Source organism: Nannospalax galili, unplaced genomic scaffold, assembly GCF_000622305.1.
Source record: "Nannospalax galili isolate Female #2095 unplaced genomic scaffold, S.galili_v1.0 scaffold558, whole genome shotgun sequence".
Classification (NCBI taxonomy): domain Eukaryota; kingdom Metazoa; phylum Chordata; class Mammalia; order Rodentia; family Spalacidae; genus Nannospalax; species Nannospalax galili.
The window spans coordinates 701133-715734 of record NW_008340850.1 but is presented as its reverse complement, the minus strand read 5'-3'; the positions used below and the strand labels follow the sequence as shown (position 1 = coordinate 715734).

Below are 14602 nucleotides of genomic sequence, written 5' to 3'. Positions count from 1 at the left end.
TCTTGGGATGGTTCTCAGGTAGTCTATATTTAAGATTGAACAATGTCAACACTTTCACCATTACTAAAACTCTTCAGTGACTGTATTTGTGTTTCACCATCTCCCCAAAAGACAGGTGACTGTAATAATGAATATTCTCTTGAAAGTTCTCAGGTGATGAACTTCCTTATCATTTGCATAACTAACAATTTCCTTGCTCATATACTACCTACATTTAAAAGATTATATGAATTCAAGAAAGTGTTCTAACCCTACATTTTTGAAGAGAATTTCTATCAGGCCTTAACAAAATAATGTAGCCGTTTGGGCCAAAGACGCACACTAGCATCCCTGCACCGGAGGCCAAGATGGAGAAGACTTCCACAGCCATTATCACCTTTCCTTTGTTGCTACAGTAGACTGGAAGAAACGTCATCTAAACACTGAAGAATGCAAGCATGCTGAATGTCAGGAACTTGGCTTCATTAAATGTGTCTGGCAATTTCCTGGTGAGGAAAACCACAGTGAAGCTCACCAGAGCCAGGGAACTCAGGTAACCCAGGAAACAGTGGAAGAAAGTGGCTGAGCCTTTGTTGCACACAATAATTATATAGCCATACTCAGAGTGAGTGTCAATAAAAGGAGGAAATGTTCCCAGCACAGAAAATAAGTTGAATCAGGATGCAGATAAGAATGATTAATTTAGGTGTTCCTGACACCGGTAACCACCTCAACTTCCTTCCTGGAGCAGTGAGTTTGAAGGCCAGTACCACAGTAAGTGTCTTAGCCAAGACAGTAGAAACAGACACAGTGAAAACAACACCAAATGTAGTCTGCTGTAGGTGACCATATTTGGACATCCAATGAATAGCAAGGAACAGAGAAAACAGAAAATCAAGGCAATGAATAGGATGTAGCTGAGAGTGTGGTTGTTTGCCTTCATAATGGAGAGTCACTGTGTATCACAAAAATTGCAAGAACAAGAGCTGTGAGTGCAGAGAAGCACAGGGCCACGATTGCTAGAACCATCCCCAAGGGGGCTTCATAAGCCAGAAATATCACATTTCTTTGCAGGCAATGTGTGTGCTCTAAGTTGGCATACTGATCATCTGGACACTTCACACACTGATCCATATCTGAGGAAAAGCAAAGTGCCTTCAGTCCTTCAGTTTAGTGGTAGTATTTCTCTCCTATTCGCAAGTAATCTGTTTTTTCTTTTTAAACTTTTTTTTAACTTTTACAAAAACTTTATTGAGAATTTCATGCATGCATATAAGGTGTTTTGATCGAATCCATGCATACTCCTCCCCTCCAACACCTTCCATATTTCCCCATCACTTTTTTCATTTGCTTTTCTTTTTTTTCTTCTTTCATTTATTTATTTGTATGGGGCTTTTGGCTACTCTAACATTCCCCCTTCTGAAGTAATCTTATGAATTGGAGATGCTTATAAAAAGTTACAGTAATTTTGATATATATATCAATTAAAGCTGTCTACTGTTTAGCAATTTTTCACAAGTTTTCATGTTTTTCCTATTTGTGGTTATTAAAATTGTGTGGTTATATATTTTTAATTTATATTGATATTTTTAATTATCACCAAAGAAAAGAAAATTTCATGTGTTCAGGTCTTAACATAAAATATCTTAGGAATTTAAAAACTAAAACTGAACCTACCCAATGACCCAGTTATACCACTCCTTGGCATATATCCAAAGGACTCACCCTATTTTAGAGATATCTGTACAACCATGCTTGTTGCTGATCTTTTCACAATAGCTAAGATATGGAAACAACCTAAGTATCCCTCAACTGATGAATGGATAATGAAATTTTGGTATCTTTACACAATGGAGTTATGGTAAAGAAAAACGAAATCATGTAATTTGCAGGTAAATGGATGAAAATAAAATATCCTATGCTAAGTGTAGTAACAGACTCAGATAAACAAGGGGCATATGTTCTTTCTCATTTGTGGAGCTTAGCTCCAAATCCCTAGACATGACTATATATCCTCGTGTAACTTCAGGAGCCAGGAAAATGGAAAGGAATCATGAGGATAAAGTGGAAGAAGGAGCTCAATAGAGAGGATAGTTTTATCAATGGGGAAATGGGGAAAAGTGGGGTACTTTAACTATGGAAGTGGAATGAGAGGAGAGACAGACGGCATAAAAAATCCAAGAGAAATGAATTAGTTCAAAGTCCTACTGAAAAATACACATACAATGTACATACACACACACGTCTCTGTGTGTGTGTGTGTGTGTGTGTGTGTGTGTGTGCGTGTGTGTATTGGAGTGAACATGTATAGCTGAAGGCTATAAAGCAAAACCAAAGCACCAAGTAGGAGAAACCTCCCTTTGAGTTGTTGGTCAGGGCAGTCCAAGAAACTCCAAAAATAACACAGGCTACTGCTGAAGCCCTTTATTGCTTCACAGAATTTGAAGATAAGACCTGGACTTGGAGCAATGGAGCTGGAACTGACATAGAAGCCTCCCCCGTGAAGACTACATCTCATGGTAGTAGAGTATACTATGCAACTTGCCAAGAGCAAAAAGCAGTGAATGATCCTACACAGGAGTAAAGTCAAATAAATAAGGACTGGCCCAGCAATAGTGGCAGCTTTAGCTTGGATGTATTCTAATTTGAATTAAAGCCTGTTAAATATGAGGGAATGTTGTGTGGTACTGTAAATAGAGCCAAATACACATGACTGGAGAGGTCATAGATCCTAGAGAAAAACCTACTTTTGTGGCATCCCTAAACCAACTTAATTTCTTATGGTATTTTAAATATGTATTCTTGTATTTACAGAAAAGTATACCTCTCACCACTCATGACAAAAGCTTATTTTTGCATCAGATGGAGAGTAATGCAGAATTCCACTACTTCTCAAATGCAGATAATAACTGTCTGTGATAAACTTAGCCTTAAGGGACACATCTTCCACACAACCCCTACACATAATTCTCAACTCTCACCAGAAAAGCTTCTTATGAAGCAGATGGTGAATAACACAGAAATCCACCAATGGCCAGTGTTCAGAGAACAAAAGAATGCTGAGAACTTATCTCTGAATAGAACATTTATTTCAAATTTCTGCTTCCCAAGGCTCAGGGATTATGGCAGAAGAGGGAGTGGAATGATTGTAATAACTAGAGGTGGAGGGAAATACAGTTGTCCAGACAGCTGGTCAGTTACACATATAAACTCACAGCAATGGTGACAGTATGCCACATAGGGACTCACAGTATGCACAATTCCCATGCATGCTCAAACCAGAAAAATTCCAATATAGACATGGGGAAGTAGACCAGAAATCCCAACTTAAGGAACATTTGGCAACTGATGGCTGCTGGACAGTGAGAGATAGTCTCTTACAGGGATGGGGATTTTGGAGAGTCCATGTGTCTCCAGGGGATGGACCCAAAATGAAGAACACTTATGGAAACAAGTCAGACTCTATAGTCTGTTCTTTTTTAATATTTTATTTATATATTATTTTGTGTGTATGAGTGTATTGCCTGCATGTATGTGAGTGCACCCGTGTCATGCAATGCCATGGAGGTCAGAAGAGGGCTTCAGATTCCCCTGAAACTGGAGTTAAGGATGGTTCGTAGCCTCCACGTGGGTGCTGGAATCGAACCCGGGTCCTCTGCAAGAGTAGTCAGTGCTCTTAACTGCTGAGCCATCTCTCCAGCCCCCTCGAAAAAAATTCAATAATTTTTTTTGAAATATCAACTTCAAAAATCCATGAGAGGATTTCAATCATGTAGACAGAGGCATATTACATACATTTATGTCAGCATTACTTAAATAGCCTGAATTGACATTTCTAAGTGTTGTTTTATCTACTTAATACAAAAATTCATTCAAAAGGACGTAGAGCCAGGCTTGGTGGTGTATGCCTTTAATCCCAGCACTCGGGAGACAGAGGCAGGCAGATCTCTGTGAGTTCAAGGCCAGCCTGGTCTACATAGTGAGTTCCAGTAGAGATGGGGCTACAGGGAGACCCTGTCTCAAAAAGACCAAAAAAACATAATAAAAGGATGTAGGATGAGTATATCTTCATTCTAAGCTCTATATAAGGTCAAAGAAGATCAAAATTCAGGACTGGAGAGGTGGGTCAGCAGTTAGGAGCACTAGCTGCTCTTGCAGCCATGCTAGGTTCGATTTCCACCATCCACATTGTGGCTAACAATTCCAGTTCCAGAGGATCCAACAGGCTCTTGTGACCACTGTGGGCATTGCACAGCAAAGGTACACTTAAATTCACGGACACAATATACTCATACACATAAAATAAATATAATAGCGGTGGCACAGGTCTTTAGTCCCAACACTTGGGAGGCAGAGGCAGACGATCTCTGTGAGTTCAAAGCCAGCCTGGTCTATATAGTGAGTCCTAGGACAGCTGGGACTACAGGGAGACCCTGTCTCAAAAAGACCAAAATAAATAAATAAATAAAATAAAAATAAATAAATAAAAATAAAAGCATTTTAAAATAAGTTTCTTAGTTAAAACAATCTATCATTCATTCTTTGATCTTTGATCTTTCCTCTTTGACTTTATAAATTACACAAATAAATTAAGAAAAAAATGTATCTGTTCAGATCCTTTCAAGCCCCCTTCAGTGTTGCAGTATAATTGTGAAAGATAATCTGCAGAATGCCACACCCAAAGGTGTACACTTACCTGTCTCATTGGTAATCTCATTCTATGGGCCCGGGCTGCAATCAAAACAGCAAGGAGCCTTTCCCTCCTGATGGTATTTCCTAAACCCAGGATTGCAAGAGACACTGCAGACAGAGGTGGGAATCTGAGAAAAGGCTTGTGTCAGTGGTGACAGAAACTCTTATTACACATGTCATAATGAACATCCATTATCATATCATGCTATTAATTACCATATATATATGCACCTATAATAGAATAGATTGGTCGTAGTTTATTTAGTCCATTGATTAATGTCCTATATTTAGGGGAAACAAAGAATGATGAATTTTGCTGCTTCCCTTCTAGTGTAAAGTGTTACCATTAGTTCCAACCTACCTGTCTCCTTCCTGTGACCCATTCTATCATTTCTTCAAATACATGCAATTGTTCACCATGTGGGAAATATGGAGAACTCTCTCCTATTTTTACTTTCAACCCAAGCCCTTCTGGGAAACTCCATACATTGAAAATGTCATAGCCAGTCTCTAATCTCCCCTTCTGATTCATGTTCACTGTGTCTCCCAGAAGATTAGGAATTGGGATGTTCTTCAGAGGTGGTGCAGCTAAAAGAGAAGGAGCATTTTCTAATAAGGTGTGGCCACATATTAAAACAGAAGATGAATAGTAGAAAATGTGTTTCATTTTCTGTAATCCATACCTCAAAAGGTTAATTTATAGAGGTAGCCACTGGAGTAAAAAATAATAAGTGAATAAATAATTTACACTACTATTAGGTTTTAAAAACCAGTTTGTCTTAAGAGAAATTCTTCAAGTCACTCTCAGAATAATAGTTTTGAAAGTGTAATGGGGACTTAGTGGAAGGAAGGAGATATTTGTATTAATGAAAGGGATGTGCAACTTGAATGTGTTATATACATGTATGAAACTGTCAAAGAATAAATTAATGAAAAATTAAGTTGGTATGGCTTTGGGATGAATCTCAACATCCATTTCCTCTATGATTGTTTTCAGAGCATCATGTAAGATATTCAGGACATAAATGCCTATCTTTTTCAAAAAAATTTAACGTCCCAAATGCAAGGTATCTGTTATATTCATCACGAATATTTGAACACTTAAAGATAAATTTCTCTTATATTTATCATTTAAAGATTTCATAAGAAGAGAAAGGTTTTCTGTTTCAAATACTGAACACTTATGAGTGTCCTTTGTGACAAAAATATTATCTCAAATCTACTATGTTCCATTATACTCTCTTCTACTTTATAATTATAACTCCATCTAAATTTACTTCCTCTAAAGTACAAAATGCAGAGTTCTTGTATATGGAAGAAAAGTGAAAGAAAATTTGGATTGAGCAGCTTTTGGGTCCTCTCAGAAAGTCATACTGATTATATTTAACACCAACTACTGAGGCACTTTACCTTCCTGCAGTCACTCTGTAGCCCATGCTCATTTCCCCTGTGCTGAATATCTGCTTTTTGAAGAAGCATCTCATGGAGGGGCCATGGCATATGCAGCATTATATATGTTGTAAATCACATCATTTGTAGCCCCATCCAAAACTCTGTGCCATGTTAACCATTGCAATGATATGTTGGGTGAAAAATTATTCAATATTTTACAGGTAGACCATAAGGTTGAGCAATTAAGACACATCCAGGCCAGTCTTGTCCTGAAAATGTGTTCTGGGCTTTTTAGTTTAGCATTTGGATAATTTTTTTAAGACCAGAAATTTCACCATGGTGGTGTGAAAAAGTAAAAGTCCCATGGAATGGATCTAGGATTAAATTTCTCCTATTCATGACAACATCCTATTGTGAGGTGCTGACCCAGATTCTGCATGTGCTTAAAATTTTCCATGTTGTTATATTCACAGCAAAGTGAAAAAAATTTTTTTTCCATGTTGCTATATTTCAAGTCACCATAGATGACAAAAACTTTTGCTGATGATGTCACAATCTGGTTATAGTATATGTCAGCTCTTGTCATGTATAACTGCCTAGTCACTGGGATTACATTCACAAAAGCTGAGAAGGCTCCATTTATTTTCATCTGCTCCTTCAACTCTGTAAAAAATTGAATTCCTTGATCATCATCTGAAATCAAAAGTCCTACCCAGGTCCAGTGGAAATGAATCATCAAGGAGACCATTGAATAGACAGGTATGTGTCCTTGGGGACTATCTGATATACATAAGTAAACTGTTCAGGATCATTCAAGAAAGGATGCAGTGGTCCATAGTAAAGCTAAAGGGCACAGAACAAAGAAAACAACATGAAGTTAGGAATGGCCTGAAGCTCAATCTAAACACCAGCTGGATTGATTTAAACACCAACTGGCAGAGGTAGAAAGTAAAACTTTCCCCATATCATTAAAATATTTCACAACACATAATCATTGTCACATTTATAAAGAATCAAGGTGTTCTAGAAAATCACTTTGCCTGATCCTCTTTCCTTCCTGCTTTTCAATCATGGAATTGGAACTGCTTCTTCCAGTTTCTGATTTTAACCCTTTGAGGGTTTCTGATTTTAACCCTTTGAGGTACAGAGATCTGTAGAGGCACACTGATAGCAAAGGAAAAAGGTTTCCCCTCCCCCATTCCACAAAATCTCACCTGTGGAATTTAGTCAAATTGTAGGAATGTTGCCACCTTTGCAGATGTTGCCCACATTGGTCCTGTAAGTGATATATCACATGGCTTCATTCCACACTTGTAATTAGGGGTTACATCAAAATCAAATCTTGTGAACAAAATTACATTTTTATGAAGTGTCATTAAATCCCATGGGTTAAAAAATTAATTCAAATGATAGAGACACATTAGGTAAAAGACTGGGGTTCCTGTTGATCTCCTCTACTGTATAAGCCAATGGTAGAATAAGTTTGTTTTGGAGGGATGACAAACTAAAAAGAAGATACAGTAATCATTATTAATGCCTCTTCAACCATAGCAGTACTTAAATCTAATAAGATCAACATTTTACATACAAAATACTATTTAACACCAAAATTCACATATTAAAACTATTACCTCTGATGTTAAGTATGTTTAACATTAGTTACCAGAAAGTAAAAAAAAAAATTAATGCGTATTTTATTGAATTTTTCAGCATTTCATACAATAAAATCTGAATTATATTAAGACCCCTTCCGGGATCTGCTCTTCCTAATACCACACCACAGGATTTTATGCATTTTGTCATATATGTTAAGGCCTATCAAGTCAAACTTTTAAGCTAGATGTCCCTCAGTGTAAGCTCATCCACTAGAGTCTAGTCAGTCTACACATAGAAAAGCCACATAAGTCAGGAAATTATAATGGCTATTGGGGGAGGGTTCTTCAGAAGGGATAGAATAGGAAGTCTTAAATGGGAAGGGTATGGAGCATAATAACTAACATTAGACTAAGTCATATAAAAACCTACCAATAAAGAAATTTTTACAGTGTATACATATACAATATAAAGAGACTAAAAAGAGTTAGCCTAAGAAACATTTTATATTTTATTAGTACTTACACAAGTATTTTTCTCCTATCTAGTTTTTTCCCATTCTCCTAGCTATATATAATAAATATACAAATTTATTTAATCATTTCTGATTTATTTTGTGACATTTTTATTACATAAAAATTCTAGATAATTACTGCCAAAAATCCAGCTTTCACTATCTTTTTATTTTATATTTAAAAATTTAGAGTTTCATACATGAGTATTGAAGTTGAATTATTCCCACCTCTCCCAGTCCCCCTCCAACCCTCTCATATCCCCCTTACTCCCCAATATGTTATCCTCTTCTTTGGTTATAGCTCTTACACACACACACACACACACACACACACACACACACACACAATGTGGGTCCCTTTAGTGGTGCTTATGTGTACATGGGTTTAGGGTTGCCATTTTAGTATAAGGTAAGCTGTCCTGGACATCATTCTTGGAGAAAGTATATTGTCCCTCCCTCACTATTCATTGACTACATGAAAGTCTTCATCTTCAGGTGAGACCCCCTGAAAAAATTCACAACCAAATTGGCATGGCAACTGTTTTGCCATCATGCTGATCTTGGTAGGCTACCATGGTGTAAAGATTTCATAGTTGTAGCTTCCCTAACGTGTAGAATGCATTAACTAGCAGAAGGTACCTTGTTCCTCCAGCTCTTACATTCTTTCTGCCCCCTTTTCCATGATGTTCCTTGAGACTTAAGTGTAGAGGCTGCATTGTAGACATATCACTTAGGGAAGAGAATCTTACAGTCACTTATTCTCTGTTTTACCACTGTGGAACTTTATAATCATCTCCATGTGATGCACAAAAGTTTATTTGATGAGTTTTGAGAGATAGAGTTGTTTGTGAATATAAGGGTATGTTTTTAGATTAAATTAAGTAATTACATTGGTCTAGGAAATTGATAATAGTTTGTGCTCTATGGTCCATGACCTCTACAACTGTGTGTACTTGTCTAAGTTACAGTACCGTGCATAGATTTCCTCTTTGTCTGTGAATATAAGGATATATATTTAGAATAAATTAAGTAATTGCATTGGTCTAGGAAATTGACAGTATATTTGTGCTCCATGGTCCATGACCTCTCGAACTGTGTGAACTTGTCTGAGTTAACAGTAACATGCATGGATTTCCTCCTATTCAGCAAGCATTAAGTCCAATTAGACAGCTACTGATTACCCCCAAGATAAAAGTGGCCATGATTGAACAAATAGAGTTTATTTGTTTGGCCAGTCATTATTGTGGTTCATATGTTTTACAGCTAGAGAAGACCACTGATTAGTTTTATCCCTTAGCAGCTTACATAATACATTTTGATATGATGAGAGATATGCTTTTGGTAGGAGGCTTCTAGTTTTTATCATCACAATAGTGAGAGTTGATTCAACATTGAGCATTTTCTCATCTATTACTTGAGATTAATCTGAGAGTCAAAAATTCAGTTTTGCAAATTTTCTAGTCAGTAAGGGCAAGAACTTTTTTCTAAGTGTTGCTGTCAACCATTTCCACCTTATAACTTAAATTTTGCAGTTGCTGATTTCCAAGCAGCTTGCATCTTATCCTTGAAGAATTTATTAGGTCAAACACATGACAATGATTTAATTGTTTTTGACTGTTAGTTTTTTTTTTTTTTTTGAAACAGGATCTCCTTGTAGCCCCATGTAGCCTGTAAATTGCTATGTAAACCATGATGGCTTAATCTCACAGAGACCTGCCTGCCTCTGCTTTCTGAGTGCTTGAATTAAAGGCATGTGCCACCACCCTTGGCCTCGAAGGTGATTAAAATAATACTTAAGGAAAGGTTTTCTTACCAAGTTGATCATAACTTGCTGATTCTGAAAATTTCTTGGAATGTAGTGAAGTATAATTCATTTTTAATAATAGTTTTATTGAGTTATCAATAAGTGTTTGAAAAACCAAATTCACCATCTTGCATTAATGTACAAAGAAAGAAAACTGACTGCCTTTAAGCTGTCATAAATATGAAGTATGTTGCACAAATAACAGGAGGATGAACTAAGGGATCTCTGAGACCTCCAAGTATTTCTAGTAATCCTCAGTTTCCACAATGTTCATTCTGAATTAAAATGACTTGGAAAGAATTTCCACCATCCTGCCCTTTAAGAAGGTCTAGTAGTAACAGCTATGTTTGTATAGTCTTAATTTTGAATTGGTGAAAATTAGCTTGTGACATAAAAATGTTGATAAAATGCATGATAAATTTATGCCAATATTTAAGCTAATGTAATTTTCAAACTATATATTTCTGTAAATTAGGGAATTAAATTTTAATTTATCTTTAAAGTTTTTAATTCCGGAAACTTGTAGCTTGGAACTCCTTTTCTAAGACTCCATAGTGCCTTGTCATCTTAGCTCTCAGACTCCCCTGGGACACAGGAAACCTCTCCCATCATGGATCCTCATGTACCTTATCTTGGCAGAGTGGGTCAATCCCTGTCATCTCAGCTCTCAGTTCAGGCTGGGTCTCCTGGGATCCACATACTGTCTAAGACTTGAAAATTAGAGCTCTGTCCCTAAGATTCCCTAGTGCCTCAAAATCTGAACTCTTTTCACCCTAGACCTGGGAAATGCCACCCTAACCTATCAGCCAGCCTGCTCAAGTAGAAGTAGGTGCGCCACCCCAATCTGCTTATCCTTGACCCTGTGAACTCAATCCTGGAATTGTAACTCAAAAGTTGCACCTATCTTTAGCTGACCTGAAACCCAAGAACTATTCAGCTGGACCATAAACTGTTGAATTTCAGAAACCAAAAACAACATACAAACAAACACTCAACAAGACAAGATTACTTACCCATACCAAGACACACTACTGCACAAGTTGAATGCCCAAGCCATAGCGAGAAAAAGCCAAAAATTTGAATAACCAAGATAATATGACTAATACAGGAATCAACAACTCTAACCTAATGTTTCAGGAGAATGACAACCAAGTGGATGCAAAAGATAATGATTTCAAAATAGAAAATACGTTCAAAGAATTCAAAGAGGATATGAATAAAAAGCAAAATGAACACCATGAAAACACAGTTGAAGGAAATAATGAAAAGAATTCAAAACATGAAACTAGAATTCAATAAGTAAATAGAACCTAGAAATAAACCCAATTTAAAATACAACTTGAACAAAAAAACACAGGAACTCTAACAAAAAGTTTAGAGGAAAGAAGCAAAAAGGTGTGGCAGAAATGAAACAAAGAATATCAGATCTTGAAGACAAGCTTGGGGGAAAGGGATAATTCAAATAAAATGTCAAATATAAAGTAAACCAGGAATAGAATATGCAAGAGCTCTGGGACAGCATAAAAAGATTAAAACTATGGATCATGGGCATACAGGAAGGCAAAGAAATTCAGGCCAAAGATACAGAAAATACTTTTAATAAAATCATAGAAGAAATTATCCCAAACCTAAGAAAAGATATACTTAGGGAAAATTAAACTCTTGCTCCTTTGGTCTTTGACTCATCCCTCTGACATGGCCTGAGAGTGCCTTACCCAGCCTCTGGCCTACAGGTGTGAATAATCCAAATCCCCTTGCTTTGGGATGATCCCCAGTCCTATCACTGCTGCAGGGTTCAAGCATACTTGACAGCTAATAGGGGCCTGCACATCTGGTTCCCATTCCCTCTCCATGGACCTTGGATCTGTGTCACTGAGATTAACCAAGAGTGTCTCTGGCCTCTGAGAGGGAGTGCCACTGAAGTGCCATTGAATCCATCACACTGTTTTGGAATCATCTGTATTCTCCCCCACTGCTCCAGGGCTCAAACCTCCCTGAGGGTTAGTAGGGAACTGCACATCCTCTTCCCTTCCTCTCTCCATGGTCCTTAAACCCTGATAGCCTGAGAGTGCCTGATAATGGCTTCTGCCCTCAGTAGCCTGTTTGTTTTTGTTCAAGCATGGCCAGTTAGTTGATGTGTGCTTCAGGTGATAGTTTTGATTTTTTATTGGTGGGACAGGATGGTTCCAAGCTAATTAATGAAGTGTTCTGCAGTGGATGGATGGGAATTCAAGGCTGTAGGGGTGATTAGGCCAAGTCCTCCCATGCCCATCCTTCTGCTTTTGGATCATCTCTAATCCCTCTTATTCTGCCTGCCAGACACCTGCATACTATCCTGGTAAGTTAGACCCTGCCCACTGTGGCTTGTTTTTCCTGCACCCTGAACAGATTCATTCTCTCTCCAAAAGCTGTCCCCCTTCCAGAGTTGGGCCCAGGTTCCCTGCTGCACTTCCCTCCTGAGTTCTATGGACTAACCTCCTATCCCTGAGACCCCACCCACTGTGTTCTGATTGCCTTCATACAGACTAGTTGCATTCTTCAGCTTCAGGGCCCACACCTATTCTGCATAGCTACTTTGAAATTCTTCATGCTGACCCCACCCCAACCTTAGCTTTATGACCCCCCTGATCTTCCTGCCTGAGACCTCCTCATCAGCATGCCAGAACCCAGTCACTGAACCCTCCACAGCCTTTCATTCCCACCCAGAGAACACTTCATCAATTAGCTTGGAAGTATCCTGTTCCACCAACAAAAACAAAAGCGATCACCTGAAGCATACACCAATTAAAGCATACATCAACTCGTCATCGTTGAGCAAAAACAACCAGGCTACATCAACAATATAAAGAGATCAAAACTTCATCTAAACAAAGGCAGACTAGAATTTCTTATCAGACACACAACCAACAAAAGAAGTATATATGCCCAAACAACAACACAAAGACAAAAATAACATGAAACTCAAGAGATTATGTCTCCAAGAAAACCCACCAGACTTACTGAAATGAAATGCAACGAGAAGTCCAAGGATGCAGAATTGAAAAGAACAATTATAAGCATGATCAAAGAACTTGAACACACAAACAACTCAAAAAAATTAAGTACGATAAGAATAACCTACTGAATGAAACTCAAGATAAATATATGGTTGAGTGAAATGACAGAAACAATTAAGGATACGAAAATTGAATGCACAAAAGACATGGTAATAGTGAAGAAAACCCAAGTCAAAGTGGAGATAGAATTGAAAAATTCAGTAAGCCACTATGAAACTATAGGAGAAAGCCTCACAAACAGCATGAATGAAATGGAAAACAGAATATCAAGACTGGATGGCAAATTTACTGAACTTTTCAAGCAAAGAATATGAATTTTTTTAAAAAACAAAGGAATGGAATATGCATAAAAAGACCAAATCTATGCATCATAGTCACAGAGGAAGGAGAAGAATCTCAGGACAATCACATGGACCAGGTCTTCAACAGGATTGCAGAAGAAAACTTCTGCAAATTAAGGAAAGACATAACTATACAGATACAGAAGCACACAGAATACCAATTAGATGGGACCAGAACAGAAAGTCCATAGCGTAGTAAAAACACTAAATGTACAGAATAAAGAGAGGGTACTGAATACTTCTAGATTAAAAACAAGTAACATACAATGGAAAAACATCAGAATTACAGGTGACTTTTAAATGCAAACTCTATCAAAGCCAGAGAGTTTGGATCAGAGTGTTTCAGGTTTAAGAAGACCACAATAACTTACCCAGAAAAACTATTTACGATGAAGGGGAAAGAAAAGTTTTCAATGAAACGAATGGACAAAGAATTTATGCCTACTGAACCAGCCTACAGAGGTTACTTGAAGCTACACAAAGGACTGAAGAAAGAAATGACCATACTCAAGAGATTACAGAGAGAAAAAAATGAACTTATAATTACAGAACCCAAAATTGGACAGAGGACACAAAAAATTAAAATTACAATAACGAATACACATCTTTGAACAGAAACCTTAAATATGAATGGCCTCATTTATCGAGTCAAAAAGCACAGGCTAATAGAATGGATTAAGAAACAAAATCCAACTTTTTGTTGTCTGCAAGAAGCTCACTTCACCTTCAAAGATAGGCATTACCTTAGGGTGAAAGAATGAAAAAAGTTATTCCAAGCAAATGGCACTAAGAAGCATGCAGGTGTTGCAATTCTAATATCAAAGAAATTATACATCTAATTAAAATAAATCAGATGAGGTAAAGGTCATTTCATTTTGATTAAAGGAACAATTGACAAAGACGATTTTAAAATCATGTACATATATGCCCCAAACTCTGGTGTACCCAATTTAATAAAAGCACTTGAAAACACATTTTAATCACAACCCAGTAATAGGACAGCCACAACTTCTAAGACGTCCCAAAACACCAACTAGGGAAAAAAATGTGCAAATACTTGGAGCCTGTGGGGGACATTTTCATTCAAACTACCACATTACCAGACCACAAAATAAATCTCAACAATAGAAGAAATTAGAAAAAGTTCCATGCATTCGATCAAACCCAGACAAAATAAAGCTTAAAATCAACAACAAAGAAGCTCTAGCAAATACACAAACTTATGGAGATA

The 14602-nt window shown here is 37.3% G+C and overlaps 1 pseudogene; it reads right to left on the bottom strand.

Moving 5' to 3' along the window:
- Positions 1–232: 232 nt before the first annotated feature.
- Positions 233–6894, bottom strand: LOC103736359 (annotated as a pseudogene).
- Positions 6895–14602: the final 7708 nt, after the last annotated feature.